The following is a 10,091-nucleotide window of genomic DNA, read 5'->3' on the forward strand; positions in this document are numbered from 1 at the left end:
CAGGCGACATAGGACGGCACCTGCTCCCAGGCAAAGGGAGTTTGCCGTGGGAGCTCCTCCCTGTCTGCTGGAGTAACCGAATTTTACCACTTCCCTTAGGACTTTGCAAGATGCACATCACAGTCACAGGTTCTTGTCTCCTATGAGTCCTTCCAGGGGAGCTGCCCCGCCCATAAATAACCCAGCCCCACGTATTGCTATAGCAACACAAATGGACTGACACATCTTTAGTGTTAAGAGACTGTGAAAGAGCAGGAAAGAACCCTCGTGTGCATCTTCTCTGAGCGTTGGGAGCTGTTGTTGTAGTGGCTGCTGTTCCTCATCCTGACTGACACACAGACACCACTGTAGCCCTCGCTCCTGGAAACGCCATATAAGTTGGGTGAGGCAGGACCCAGGAAAGCTCCCAAGCCGGTTTCCCTCCTAGCCCCAGGGCCGCGGAGCAGGCCCACATTATCTAAGATCAGTTGGACCCTGTACACCTGCCATGGCCTGGAGCAGGTGCCAGGCACTGTGGATGATGAATGTGAGAACAGCATCATCCCTGCCCTTCTGAAGGTGACTGGCCAGACCGTGGGATTCCTCCACAACCACCTTCGCACACACAGCTCACTCATGCTGAGCAGGAAGCAGAGCTTGGGATCACCTGACCCACTCCCTCTCACCCAGGAGCACCTTATACAAAGCGCCTATAGTTCACACAGGACTGATGGTTCCAGCTTCCAAGACACCCCGAGGCCTCCTTGGCTACTTGGTAATCAGACCAGGTAGGTGCAAAGAGGTATGACTCTCTTTTCACTTAATTGAAAACACTGCATCAGCAAAGAGAGCATCCATGCCCAGTGGCCCTTTCTTCCCCCAACAGTGACCATTAACCTTTAAAAATGATGCTTTATGAGTCATTTGCCAAACCTCCTTCTTCATGCCGAGGTGTACTGAGGCTCATAAATAGGCCAGACTTGAGAGGGCACAAACCCCAGAAATGCCACCAATGAGAGGGCCCAGGCAGAGCAGGTCTCGGGGCTGCCCAGCCATGTGTGCACCAAATGTGGATGTGTCAGTGACCACACCAGGAGTTAAGCCCTCAGCCACGGGCCTCTGGGTGGCCAAGGCCAAGCCTTGTTCAAAAGGTGAGTTCAGCTGAGCCAACCATGGCAAAATACACGAGGGAGACCCCATGGCTGCTCTGGTTAAAACCCCCTGCTAATCCCACCTGGCTCAGAGGAGGAGCCAAGTCCTCACGACAGCCTGCGACCCCCGCCTGACTCGGCCTCCTCTCGCCTCTGATTCTCCAAGACCCTCTACCCCTCTCTGTCTCCTCTTCCACCACAGAGAGGGGATCCTGCAGGTTCATCCCGGTGGATTCAAACCCATCTTGGCCACACAGATAGTCAATAAAATGAATGGGCATCATCTATAAAGAGTCCTCTTGAAAAAGAGAAAGGCAGGCCAGGCACGGTGGCTTATATCTGTAATCCAAGCACTTTGGGAAGTTGAGGCAGGTAGGTCACCTGAGGTCAAGAGTTTGAGACCAGCCTGGTCAACATGGTAAAATTCCGTCTCTACTAAACATACGAAAAATAGCTAGATGTAGTGGCACATGCCTTTAATCCCAGCAACTCTGGAAGCTGAGCCAGGAGAATTGGTTGAACCCGGAAGACGGAGGTGGCAGTGAGCCAAGATCGTGCCACTGATTCTAGCCTGAGTGACAGAGGGCAACTCCATCTCAAATAATAATAATAATAAGACAAAAATTCAGACAACTAAACAGAACCTGGGTAAAAGAGTTGAACCAGCCCTTCACAGAAGAGGAAATGCGAAGGAAAGTCCAATAAAAGCATGAAGAGGTCTCAGCCTAACAGGATGAGGCATCACGTGACACCCACCAGACTGGCAAAAATCCCACAGCCCAATATATGCAAGTGTTGGGGAGAGTGGAGAGCAGCAAGAACACTCAGCCACTGATAAGAATGATTGTGAAATGTTTTTTGTTACAGTTGCACATGAAATGGTGTGTGTTGTTATGAGGAAAATCACATTTCTTACATGGGATGAAATTTTAAAAAGTGAAAGTTACTGACCAGAAGAAACTGGCACTTGTGTACAAAAGAAATGCCCTAGAATGTTCTAGCAACACAGTCCTAAGGGCCCCAACCTCGACAAACATCATCAACACGAAAATGAAGACACTTCCCATGTCCCCCTCATACCACAGGAGATCACACAGCAGTGAAAATGAATACCGTCAATGTGGACGGGTCTCGGGAAGAGAATGGAGGACAAGAATAGACATGGAGCAGATGCTCAGACCCAGTGCAGCCTAGGAGCAGCCACACAGGAGAATTTCTCCACGTCAGAGTTCAAAACTACGGCCGTGGCAACAGAGCAAGACCCTGTCTCAAAAAGACAACAGAAACTTCAAAAATTAAATGGCATATTGTTTAGGGATATACATGTAGATGGTGAAAGAAACGTACTATAAAGAAAAGTACAGGAATAAGAAAGGCTAAACAGAAAGTGACTCCCTCTGCAGAAGGGAAAGGACTTGGACTCAGGAGGGGCCTTCAGGAGCATACAAAGTTCTGTCTCTTTGATTTTATTCCCTAAACTTGGTGGAGGTTCTATGCTTATTCTTTATCCCTGATCCATATTGTACAAATGCTTTTTTCTATTCAATCTTTAGAAGACAGTTATAAACAAGATGCATTAATAGCATATGGCGGATGAGCATCAGGAAGGCGCATCAGGAGCATCCCTGTGCTCCATCCATGGAACCTCACTATGGACACCCGTGTGCTCATGGGCCTGGTCTCCTCTCAAGACAGTCCGTGGTCGGGGACCAGAGGCCGCACTCATCACAGCAGAGAGGCAGGACCAGCTGGGAGAGGCCCTTCTGTAACACCTGCTGCATCACCAGGCTGTGCGAACGGACTCAGCTGCCAGAACGCACAGAATATCATTCCACACTGAAACCTCACGGAAAAATGGTAAGTTCTCAGTTTCTCCATCAATAGCAACTCTCAGATTAATCTCAGTCCTCCATGGCTTCTCCATGAAACATTTTACAGCTTTACTTGGTCCTATTTTTCCATTTTTTTTTATTTTACTAACTGATTGAAAAGATATGTATTGTGTGTGTGTGTGATTTCGTCTGTGTCAGTCAGGATAATCATGGTTTAATTCCTATTATTACTATAACCAACATCACTGAGTTTTTTTAAGCTTTTTAATTCCTAAGGGTATTAATCAGGGTCTCTCTGTCTTGTGGGACAGAAAACAAATCCAAACTGTGTAAGAGGAAAAGAGATTAAAGTGCATTAATCACTAGAACTGAGACATTCCCAAGCTTATCTGCTTGGGGTACAACTACATCCAGTGTCAAGTGGTCTCCTGTGACTCTCTCTCTACTTCCCCAGCTTTGGTTCCATGCTTAGCTCCACAGCCTTCAGACTTAAACAGCAGCACCGGCTCCTCCCCAGATTCCAGCTCCCCGACCCTCAAACATCAACTACAGTGCCAGCTCCTCCCCAGGTCTCCAGCCCACTGACCCTCAAACGTCAATAGCAACACTCGCTCCTCCCCAGGTCTCCAGATTCACAATCCTCAAACTACAACCAGCAGCACGGGCTCCTCCCTGGATCTCCAGCTCAACAACTCTCAGACTTGAGTGGCAGCACTGGCTCCTCCCCAAGCCTCCAGCTCCCCGACCCTAAAACTAGAACAGCAGCACCAGCTCCTGTCTAGTCTCCAGCTCCGTGATCCTTAAAATGGAAGAGCAGCACCACCTCCTCCCTGGGTTCCAGCTCCGTGAATGACAGTACTGGTTCCTATCCAGGGTTCCAGCTCCAGCACCCACAGAACTGAAAAGCAGCACCAGCTCCTCCCTGGGTCTCCAGCTCCACAACGCTCAGACATGAACAGCAGCACCAGCACCTACCCAGGTCTCCAGCTCCACCTGGAGCTAGAACACCAACACCAGCTCCTCCCTGGATCTCCAGCTCAACGACTCTCAGACTTGAAAGGCAGCACCAGCTCCTCCCCAAGGCTCCAGCTCCAAGACCCTCACACTAGAACAGCAGCAGCTGCTGCACCTTGGGTCTCCAGCTCCACCACCCTCAAAGTAGAACAGCAGCACTGGCTCCTCCCTGAGTCTCCAGCTCCCAAACCCTCAAACTTCAACTGAAGCACAGGATCCTCCCCACAGGTGAACAGCACCATGAATGGGCGCCTCCCCAAAGCTCCAGAACCACGACCCTCTGACTTCAATGGCGGTAGCACCAGCTCCTCCCTGAGCCCCCAGCTCCTCGACCCTCAAGCTACAACAGCAGCGCCGGCTCCTCCCTTGTCCTCCAGCTCAACGACTCTCAGACTTGAAAGGCAGCGCCGGCTCCTCCCCAGGCTCCAGCTCCACCACCCTCAGATCTGAATACCAGTAGCACCAGCTCCTGTCTGGGTCTCCAGCTCTATGACCCTCAAACTAGAATAGCAGCACCAGTTCCTCCCAGAGTCCAAGCTCCACGACCCTCAGACTTAAACTAAAATGATACCGGCTCCTCCTTGGGTCTCCAGCTCCACGACTCTCAAACTAAAACAACACAACTCCTCCCTGGCTTTCCAGCTCCATGACCGTCAAACTAGAACAGCACCGCACATCCCTGGGTCTCCAGCTCGACAACCCTCGCCCTAGAACAGCAGCACTTCCTTGCACCTCCAGCTCAACAACTCTCATACTTGAAAGACAGCACCGGCTCCTCTCCTAGGCTCCAGCTCCAACACCCTCAGGTTTGAACAGCGGCAGCACCAGCTCCTGTTTGGGTGTCCAGCTCCACAACTCTCAAACTAGAACCTCAGCACCAGCTGCTCCCAGATCTTGAGCTCCACGACCCTAAGACATCAGTGGCAGCCCCCAGCACCGGCTCCTCCCCGCGGTTCCAGCTCCACAACTGGAGCTCCACAACTCTCATACTTGAAAGACAGCACCTCATTACCAATCCCTTCTCATGAAATTCAGCAGTCAAGAAAACTGCAGAGCAAGTAAATGAATCAATGTTTCGTTTCAAATTGATGTTTCTTTTATGTTCACCTAAATCAGGAAACTTTTCTACTTGCCGTCAACCTTGCAACCTACCTATGTCCTAATGTAAGATAGAAATCCACCATTTGAAATGACCTTTAAAAACTTAGCAATATTTTTAATATACTCTTATTCACAGCTGTAGAAATGATCTTATTTCTCTCTGCCTGTGCAGAAGTCTTAGGAACATCCAAACTATGAATTCACTTTGTTGACATTCCCGGAATACATATTATTCCCAAATGTTACTGCCCTCCTTAAAATCTCCTAACATGTTCCCCTCACCGGACCGTAAATGCCAGCTCCCATCCACGGCCCACAGTGCCCAGCGCGGCCCTGCCCTCTGCCCTGGCCTCATGGTCTCCCCTCTGCTGTTACTTTCCTGCCGGACAGGCCTCTGTCGGTTCCTCAAACCACACAGGCTCAGGCCTGACTCAGGCTTTTGTCCCTGCTATGCCCGGGGTGCCTTTCCCCGGCTCCGGTCCTCCTCTCAACGCGCTCAGCTCCAGCCTGCTGGTTGCCCCGAAGGTTGATAGACACGCGATGTCCTCCTCCCATAGGCCTTTGCACACGCTGTTCTCTTTGCCTGAAATGCTTCCCCCTCTCACCATCTGAGTTTGCATTTCTAATTACCAGTCATCCTTGGAGTCTCCACTGAAATATCGCTCCCTGCCCACCCCATCACTTGGACTTAACCTTGGCTGGGTTGCCAACCCCTGTCTCCTGACTCCAGGAAGCTAGATGCCATCCCCGAACTTGGAACTTGCCCATTGCAACGTTTTGCACACTCGTAATTATTCTATCAGGTTGGTGCAGAAGTCATCGCAGCTTTTGCCGTTACTTTTAATGAACTGCAGCACCAGCTCCTCCCTGCTTTTTATGGCCATTACTTTTAATGGCAAAAGCCAGGATCACTGCTGTAGCAACCTCATAGAATAATTTATATTTATTCATCCATCGTCTGTCTTCCCCTCTAGAGATAAGTTCCATGAGAATAGGGACCAAATGGACTCAAATTGCTCCACCTTCCTAGCACATTGTTTGTCGGTAATTATTTACGACTGACTGATAGAGGAATACCTTCATTGTTGCTGGGAGGAAGCCCGTAACAGGACACGCCCCTTTGAAAGTCCGTGTCATAGGCAGTTAGCATTTGCTTTTCACTCCTGCACCCGTGGCTTGGCTGGGCTTAGGCTGATCTAGTCTGGGCTTGACTCCAGGCTGAGTGTTGGAACCATGTGTGCTCCACATGCTCCTCTACCTGCAGTTGGAGCCGAAGTTCCCTGGGGCACGCTCATCTCATGGGAAAAATCGAGAGCATTAGAGGGCAAGCCTGGCAGGACAACACATTTCAGGCTTCTGCTTGTGCCGTGTCTATTAAAATCACCCAGGCACAAGCAGCACCTATGGGATGGATAAGTCTCTCCAGCCTCCCTCGGGCCCTGGCAAGGATGTGGATGTGTCATACTCTTACAAGTGGAGTGAAATATTGAGCCCTATCATTAAATCACCTACAGCAAGAACTGTCAGCCTCTGTGTCCCCACGCTGGGATCATTCTTCATCAGCAGGTTTACCGGAGCTGACTTCCCTTTGCAATAGTGTCAGCAGGTTTAGGCCAATGCCGTTCCCCGTGCAGGACAGAGAAGCCTCAGCTGGCTTCCAACTGTTGGGAACAAAAGGATATTAGGCTGGCGTAAAACAACCTCAAGCCGCAGGGGGTCTGTGGCCCATGAGACAGGAGAGGGGCAGAGAAGAACCGTGGGAGCTCAGGGATGCTTGCATCCCCAGCCCCCCCTTCCCCACTTGCCTCCATCTCTGCTTTTTTTTTTTTTTTTTTTTCCAGACAGGGTCTGGCTGTCGCCCAGGCTGGAGTGCAATGGTACAATCTTGGCTTACTGCAACCTCTGCCTCCCAGGCTCAAACAATCCTCCCACCTAAGCCTCCCCAGTGGCTGGGACCACAGGTGCATGCCACCACACCCACCTAATTTTTTTTTTGTAGAGACCAGGTTTTGCCGTGTTGTCCAGGCTGGTCTCAAACTCCCAAAGTGCTAGGATTACAGACATGAGTCACTGAGTCTAGCCTGCTTTATTTTTCTTTACAGTACTTGGAAGCTTCTAATGTACTAAGTACACATGTATTTTCTTTCTTTTTTGTCTTCCCTAGAATAGGAGCTTAACATTCACCCTATCTCCAGTGCCTGGAACAGTGTCTGCATGTGAATGATGTGTTCTAAGTAAGTATTTTTAACAAATAAATAAATGAAATATCCTACAAGAGAAATCTAGTAGTGGGAGCTCACACATCAACAGAACCAAAAAGCCAGAGATCTTTAGCCTGTCCCTACCTCTGAATGAAGCCAACCCCAGGGGAGCCAGCAGAGGGAAAAAAAAACAGGAACAAAGGTGGGGAAGGGAACAGGTGGTGCCTGCCCAGCTAAGGACCCCCAAGGCTTAGGCTGAACTGGAGCTGGAGAAGGGACTCATCTAGGAACGGGGTGTGAGATTAAAGTTTAGATTTGTCTGGCCTGGATTTTGTAACACCTAAACACCAGTTATTCCATTCATTTTTGGTTTTGTTTTTTTTTGTTTTTTGTTTTTGAGACAGGGTCTTGCTCTGTGGCCCAGGCTGGAATACAGTGGCACGATCTCAGCTCACTGCAACCCCTGCCTTCCAGGTTCAAGTGATTCTCCTGCCTCAGCCTCCTGAGTAGCTAGGTTATAGGCGCCACCATGCCCAGCTAATTTTTGTATTTTCATTAGAGACGGGGTTTCACCATGTTGGTCAGGCTGGTCTTGATCAGAACTCCTGACCTCATGTGATCTGCCCACCTTGGCCTCCCAAAGTGCTGGAATTATAGGTGTGAGCCACTGAGCCTGGCCATATTCCATTCATTTTTAACAAGTCTGTTATTATAAATCAAAGTGATCAAAATCCTGGGGAAACTTCCCCAGATGTCATCAAGAAGCAGAGACCAGAGACCTGTCAGCAGGAGGGGGACTAAGGCAAGGCGGGGGAGGGAGGTGCTCATCTCTAGATTATCAGGTGCAGCAAGTGAGGCATGAAATTTAAGGGGGTGCCAAAAAATTCATCAATCAAAATAAATAATATTTTAATGCAGAATTTTTTTAAAAAAAATCAAATTTAATGCAAAAAAAAATCCCTTATGGAAAAAGTTATCAACATTTCAACTAAGACACAATCCAACCATGCATTTGCATGACTTGGCCTCACTTGCTAACCAGCCCTGCCTCATAGAAGCTGCTGGAAGGCAGCAGCTGGAGAAAAATGAAGCTGTTTCCTGCTCATATCCAGTTCAGACCCTCCATAAACCAGCTGCAGGGGAGATCCTGATGACCCACCTGTGCCAACCAGGACCACAGTCTACCATCAGGACCATGATACCCGGGTCCATATTGACTGTCCCCACCTGTGCCCAGACACTTTGACTTAGAGGCTCAGACCAGGACTGCTTCTCCCATTGACATCAAGCACTCATTAAGAGAAAACAGACAAGGCCAGGCGCGGTGGCTCACGCCTGTAATCCCAGCACTTTGGGAGGCCGAGGTGGGCAGATCACCTTAGGTCAGGAGTTTGAGACCAGCCTGGCCAACATGGTGAAGCCCCAGCCTCTACTAAAAACACAAAAATCAGCTGGGCGTGGTGGTGCTGAGGGTGGTGCCCAGTTAAGGCACAAGAATCACTTGAACCCAGGAGGCAAAGGTTGCAGTGAGCCGATATCATGCCACTGCACTCCAGCCTGGGTGACAAAGTGAGACTCTGTCTCAAAAAAAACAAGAGAAAACAAATAGCCCCAATTATAGGAACTCAGGCAAAATCAAGGAGCTTAGTTATTTGAAACTCAGCCCTGTGTGGGGGTAGGATCGGGAAAGATTCTGATTTTTGACTTTATTCCTTTTCTCTGTTGCCTGGCGTCTCTGGCCATGAGCCCGTCGTTTCTGTAATCAGAGCAGATTGTGGGGAGGTAAAGGACAGGCCACCTGGCAACGCAGTCCTGTTTTTCCTGGACCAGGCTTTGTGTGAGGACCTGCGCCCCATGGGTAGATTGGGGTCCCTGAGGAAAGAGGAGGAGCCAGATAGTGGGAATTGGCGGTGACAGTCCTTTCCTGGCTGCCCAGTGCCTGCTTGGCACCAATGGTCATTTTCAGCATGTTGGGATGGGCCTCAGGGATCTGGTCGGGACTCTCGGGGCCATCAGGGTCTGGCAGGCCCACATCTGCGTGTGAAGACACCTGGGGCAGCTCAGCTACCCTCTCTGGCCACTCACACACCCAGCACTGAGAGGTCACAGCACGTCTGCCCATGGCCCTGTCCTTGTTCACTTGACAACTGACCAGTCATTGTAGACACTAACCATAGCTCGAGTGTAGGGTCCCCAAGTTCCTGCTGGGCCAGCAATTGTGCCCCTTGTGCTGCTGTATCTTGGGGTGCAGCACAGGGTCTTCTTAGGGATAGAGACAGCATCTCTGCACCAGCTAGTGGGGGCACAGGTATGTTTTGGTACAAACACCTGGACCAGCCGGACAACACAGCCTGGGCCTAGCAGCTCTAATTCACCTGAATCCCGGAGTTGGCATGGTGGGGCCATTCACTCCAGCTAAACCAGAGAGAATGTCCCTGGGCAGGATGAGGAGTGCTCAGAGCAGGTGAATGAAGCTCTGCAGGGAATGACATCTCCTTTGAGACATGAGGGCCCCAAAATCAATCCAGGGACACTCTCTGAGCACCCCTAGGGTGCACACCCAGCCTCAGGGAGCAGGGAAATGTCAGCCAGCAAGGACGGGCCTGTGCTCCGTGGATGGGCCAGAGAGGGGGGTTGCGGCAAGGGAATCCTCATCGCAGAGGAGAAAAAGGCCAGAGTCACAGCCTGGTTTGTCCCCTTCTCACTGGGTGCTGCCAGGAGGCCAGTCCAAGCCAGCAACTCCCAAGGACAGGGGTCAAAATGGGCGATCCTCTCATCGCTTCCTGGGGTCCTTGATAGCCTCCCACCCACCG

Source organism: Sapajus apella, unplaced genomic scaffold, assembly GCF_009761245.1.
Source record: "Sapajus apella isolate SASKATOON/1434 unplaced genomic scaffold, GSC_monkey_1.0 scaffold92, whole genome shotgun sequence".
NCBI classification, from domain to species: Eukaryota; Metazoa; Chordata; class Mammalia; order Primates; family Cebidae; genus Sapajus; species Sapajus apella.